This window comes from Athene cunicularia, assembly GCF_003259725.1.
Source record: "Athene cunicularia isolate RWA chromosome 3 unlocalized genomic scaffold, athCun1 chr3_part1, whole genome shotgun sequence".
Classification (NCBI taxonomy): Eukaryota; Metazoa; Chordata; class Aves; order Strigiformes; family Strigidae; genus Athene; species Athene cunicularia.
In genome coordinates this window covers 32647246-32653245 of record NW_020799097.1, presented here as the reverse complement: position 1 = coordinate 32653245, position 6000 = coordinate 32647246, and the positions used below count along the sequence as shown (strand labels likewise).

At 38.4% G+C, this 6000-nt stretch overlaps 1 long non-coding RNA gene across 1 annotated transcript in view; it reads left to right on the top strand.

Annotated features, from left to right (window-relative positions):
* Positions 1-263: 263 nt before the first annotated feature.
* Positions 264-6000, top strand: part of LOC113478741 — a 31262-nt gene continuing 25525 nt past the window's right edge. Inside the window, exon 1 of the long non-coding RNA XR_003398131.1 lies at positions 264-372. This is a non-coding gene — a long non-coding RNA (uncharacterized LOC113478741). The remainder of the gene's footprint in view (positions 373-6000) is intronic.

Genomic DNA, 6000 nt, shown 5'->3' with positions numbered 1-6000 from the left:
ATGCTTGTTTCTGGTGGGAAATTAACTGCTTCAGTATAGGTTCTTATCTCCTCTAATTGAGACAGCTGCTTTCAGGAGTAACCTGTGACTTTAAACACATTCAAAGTTTTAAATGACTATACCAGAAAAGGACGCAGTTTTAATAATGGTTGTTAAAAGCTATATGAGTTCTTGCAGACAGTCCTAATAATGAGACCTATGTGATCTGAACTACCGAACTTGTGGAATTACAATAACTTCTGTTCATGTGTGTGATACAGATTCCTGGAAATCTGAGGAGCAGTCTTCAGCGGCCAAAGAATGCAGTTCTCCCTAGACATGCATGTATGTCGCATGAAGGGGACTGAAGTAGGATCAGCTGGTATCCAAGAAGTAAGTTCTTGGATTTTTTCCTCCGGATATATTTCTGCTGAGGTGCACCGTAGTATTCGTTCACCTAGATGGATTAAAAGCTGATTAAAATACCCAATGATTAGATACTGGGGAGAAACTTTTGGGAAGAGGCTTAAGAAAATGTGCTATATGTTGTTCATACTTTTACCAGTAGTTTTGACATCTTGTTCCCAGACGTTTGGATGTTCTGTCTCTTATTTGGTGCATAATTTCAACTGTTTGTCTGCAACAACTGCCGGCTCAGTGCAGGGGGAGCCTGCTTCTTCAGGCATTTTAGAGTGAGTTCAAGTGCAGTTGAGAGAATTGGGTTCATCGGCAACAGTTGGAGATACTCATGCTGTATCATAACAGCTGTGAACTTGAGTTCATGTAAGTAATGTGTGCTTAACCTTCCTGTGCTGTCAGTGGCAGGAAGAGGAGGAATAATTTTTTCCCATATTTAATGATGATCTTAAGTTTTTTGACAAGCACGTTTGAAAATGTGTACTACAAAGCAACTTAGGAAAGAATTGCCACAAGTTAAATTTTCTTCAAGTTCTGTGCAGTCTTGAATTTCCATTTTTATCTGTTGATATTTGCAGTGTTTTTCTAGTATAAATTAAAAATTAATTTACCTGTTTGAGTTTTCATATCATCTCATCTGTAGGGAAGCTGATGGAAAATGTAGAGGACCAGTTTTTGAATCCTAGCAGCACTTGGAAAATTTTGGTTTCGTTGCTTTTTTTTTGTCTGGTGTTTTTCTTTATCACCAATAATCCAGTCATCTAGCTTGAAAATTTCAGAAGAGTAAGAGAAAAACATTTTATTTTTTTTATTTTTGTTTTTAACTGAACAGTGCTTAAGCGTCATCAGTTTGCACCTTTCTCCGTCTGTGACATGAACTGAAAATTCATGAAGACATTGCAAAGTTAGAACATTGTTCCTTTTTCCTTACCTGTATTTGTTAAAAACCTTATTAAGAGCAGCATGTATCAAGCCTTGTTGATTGATATTCACATCTTGGACACTTTCTGCCTAAACACCTCCATAAGAATACTGTACAAATTAAAAAAACAGAGCAGTAAAGATAACTGATGGCATTCGTTTGCCTAGCAGTCCATACTGTGTGATAAAATGCCTCACAGTTTTAGATTGACCTTGCCTTGGCTTTTGTACAGATATCATCTGTTTGATGTCTTTTAAAAGTGGAAAGGAAGACATACATGGAGTAGAACTGCATGTTGTTGCTGACATAATGTCCTTCAACTAATTAATTCAAAGTAGTAGGATTTTATAGTCTCCCTACTTTTTTCCCCTTTAAGTTGCAGATATTAGGCTGGTACATTTACAAATGAAAGGCTAAGCTCTGCTTCATGACTAGGTGTAATTAAGCTGAAATCCTGTATTTCTGCAATCAGTGAATGGCATCCAAGGATTTTTTTTGTTACTTTTTTTTTTTACAGTTCAAATATATTGCCTTGCAAGGTGACTATTTCTGTTTTTTTCTCAGCTGGCTTGTGATAAGCAAGGTGAAACTTGTCAGAAGAGGAACTCTCTTCTTCAACAGTATTGTTATAGGAAATCTATTTTTTTACCCTCCTGTCCTTTGGTAGACCTCACGCGGGGATGTCAATATCTCCTTGTGTTGGCAACTTTGTGAAGTTGGGCATCTTCCTGAGAGTTTCATAGCTTGTCATGGTAGCTCCCCTAGGGAGGGTGCAAGTGGATGCAAGTGTGGTATATAGATGCCAAGTGCTAGGAATTTCGGGAATGTAGAGTTGTGCAGCACTGATAAAGTTTGCTTTGTTTCCTTAGTGACTTGACCCATTGAGAAAATGTGGTTCCCTAGGAAGCTTTAATAGCTCAAAGTTGGTATTGAATAAAGGGAAAGGCCCCAGCATAATTCTGCTTGTTTTCACCTGCTGCCTGAAAGATTAATTTTCTTAACCTTAGCATAGAAAATATAACCCTGAATTTTGAAAGTGATTTATAGGGATCCTTCACACTTATCAGTTTGAGTAAATACGCCGCAGGCTTCTGCGTTCCAGCTATGGTCTTTTCATAACCTACTCTGTTTACAGTGCGGCAATTTCATTTGGGGGCAAAAAAAGTTTCAAGGAAAAAACACCTTCTAATTAGAGTGATATAATCGCTCTGCTTGCCTGCTGCGGTTTCATATGACTTCAGAAAAATAGTTGAGTGATTAATCTTTAATTTTCCCCATCATTAACTTAATAAGGAAACAGGAGATAGAATGAAAAACAAACAGCAGAACTGTACAACCGGGATGTTATTATACCAAATCTTTTTGGCTTTTTCATTTGGTGAGAAATGCCGTTCTGCCAACATGAAGTGTAGCAGCAACTGGTTAGCTCAGATAACTTGTAGAAATCTTCTAATGGGTTTGAACTTTATTGAAGTCTTTGCAGAGCTTGCTACACGACTTCCTCCCTCTTACCCCCCCAGACCCCTGTGGGGTGGGTGGGTTTTTTTCTGGAAGCAAATGTTGGATAAACTAACTTCTAATATCACATAACTCCCTCACACCCGCTTTTCTGTGGGGAAGGAAGCCATCCCAGACACTGTAGTGAAATACCCTTAGAAAAGGTTTGGTTCTGTTTTCATGCCAGTTGCTGCCTTTAGTCACTGTGCTGATGATAAGCAAACTTAGTTGTGGAGTAGTGCAGTTTTCGTAATAAACGTGACAGGATTGCTCCGGTCTCTTGGAGAACAAAACAAATGCAACAGTAGCAGCAGGCTGCTCCTTTCATACATCTTTATTTTAATACTTACCAGATGTAAAATAGGCAACAATTCTAGAAGTGTAATGCTTGAACAGAAAATATGCCTGGCTGTTTGCAGATGATCTTCTGGAAGTCGCACTTTATTTCATTTGTGAACGTTTAGGAAAACAGTCCCATGTACGTCTGCGGGTAGCAATGCAGCAACAAAAGTTGTAGTGATCATAACTAACCTGCTCGGAGGCCTCTGCATGTTAATAATATAAAGTAAACAGCTGAGGAATGAATGTGTATTGCTGTTGACAGTGAGCGACTGTAAACATCCTCGACTGGAAGCTGTGAAGCAGCAGATGGGGCTTTCAGTCGGATGTTTGCAGCTGCCAACTGCCACAGACGTCAAGAAATGTTTGACACCTAAAGCATAGTTGTCTGTTTAAAACTTCTTTTCCATTTGGTTCATCACAGACATATGAATTTAGGCCAAACTTTTCTATGTACTGCTTAATCTTTCTTGTGCTGTCTGTGTCTGAATATCTAGACTAGTCACCCAATCTCCTGTAGGAAAAAGAGCAAAAATTGAATCAATTAGCTTATATTTATAACTGCAAACTCAATTCTAAGTTTCAGAGGTGAGTTTCTTTACAGCATTTTAGGCTGTACAGGTTGCTTGGCTTCATTTCTAGACTCCAATACAACGTTTTTACAAGATTATTTTGCATGTTTAGCATCTCTGCAATGGTTCACTTAGAATTTGAAATCCTAAGCCTTGTAGGAAGCAATCACTTACAGGAGTCCTGGAAACTAGAAATGCACCAATTACAGCAACTGTGGAAAAAAAAGTGTGTGTGTGTGTATGTATGTATGTATATATATATATAAAAATACTGGAAAAGGCCCAACCCTGCAAAATGATTGAGAGGTCAGGGAGACCTCATGTGACCAGGTTCACATCTGACGAATCATGGCATCTCAGCTGTTTGAGGTTCAGTGATCCTCCCCCTTCTCCCTTTCCTTTCATTCTCCTTCCCTCCTCCAAGAAAAAAAAAAAAAAAAAAAAAGAGGAAGTGCTGAAAGCTGATTCATACTTTTCTAGGAGTCAGTTGAGACAATTTCAAGACTCCAGTCCTGCCAACTAGTTTTATGTGTGGGTGGACCCCTGTGCTTACATATGACCCCAGGACATAGAGAACAGTTTATGCGATTGGGACAGTATTTAATGATGATTGCTATCATACCAGAAAAAGAGCATCAAGGTTGTAGCACATAACTGATTTAAATTGATACTGAATGCACTAGTATTCACTCTTGAGAGAAGAGATGCATCTTGTTAGTATGTATGTTAAATATCTACACCTTTGGTAAAGAGAGTTTTGTTGTTTTTTTGCCTCAGTATCCTTGTTTCTCAAATATGTGTGCACGTTCCTTTAAAAGTGTGAGGGGGCATAATCTAAACATTAATCTGTCTCTTTATATTTCACATAAAATACAGATAACCTGAGACTCTCTGGAGCTTCTGACTTTTTTTTTTTTTTTAAGGGACTAACGTCCTAGTCAGAGTTCTTAGAAAACATTATTGACATGTAGGTAGCTAAACCAATGTCTGCAAGGTCAGGAAAGCATGCTCTATATTTGATGAAACTTCACTAATACACTCTTTGCAAATAGCTTTCAGTGTAGATTTGTACACTTGCCATAGATTCAGATTATTGTATTTCAGCAGTGCTTGAAGGCTTCTGTTAGGATTAGCACTATACATCATCTCACACGCCTCACTGTCTGTAGTAAGGTACAAATTCTACCAACAAGGGATTACAGTCTAATTCAAGACCAGTGGTATTAAAGTGGAATCCAGATGATGTGGGCAGGGGACAAATGGGAAGAGTAAGAGGAAAACCAGGGGTACAAATAGGAGTAGGTATCTGTGTAAGGTGCCTTTGAGTTGTTTGCCTAATTAAAATAAGAGGAAGATGGAAGACATATCTGCCTAACCAGTTATTTGTCTGGCTAAAAGTATCTTGAAAGGTGATGGTTTGGTTGGATCGTGTGTGAATTTGAAGTTAGGGCAGACACTGACAAAGCTGTGGTTTTAGGTTGATCTTTTTTTCTTAAGTACAGCAGAGGGAGCAGGTGAAATGGGCAGAGGTTTCCAAAAGCCTTTTCTTGCAAATCTAAGAAACTCTGAAAAGCTTGTAGTGAACTCAGAAGAAGAGGCAATAGAAATACAACATTTGACTTAAAAGTATTGCAAACTTAGTGATGTACAGACCCAAGTTCAGGGCCAAAGTAGATGTCAGAGGTAGGGCTTACATTCATTGTAGAAGTAGCTGAATTTTCTGTTTATCTGTGGCAAAAGAGAGATGGACATTACTGACAACAGTAGGGTTATATTTGTGAATTACAGAGGTGGGTGTTACTGTTGACAAAGTAGGACAGTAATGAAGACAGCTGTGGCTCAACAAATAACAAGGTTTTGGGGTGAGTTTTCTTGCAGCCTTTCTGGGCTTAAAACTGGCTTTATTGACAACCCAGAGAATTTCCTAAGTGACCTTGTAATTAAATTCATGAAACTTGGACACACTTGAGAAACACTATCTAGGCAGAGGATTCTTGACATAATCTCCTCATCTGGAAAGCTCCACTATATATTTGAAGAGGGTTGAGCAATAGGAAAGAACTTGCATAGGCAGAGTATTTAATATCAAAAGCATTAAGTACCTCCTGTGAAGATTTACATATTGATAATATTTGTGCTTTGGCAGGAAATTCTTTCAATACCCATTCTCTTACTCTTCTTCCTGAATTACGTACTGTCTCAAAGTTCAGCGTGTTTCCTCTTAGAAAATGTAGTAGTACGTTGGGACTGTTTTCTTCAGCCTCTAATCTCACT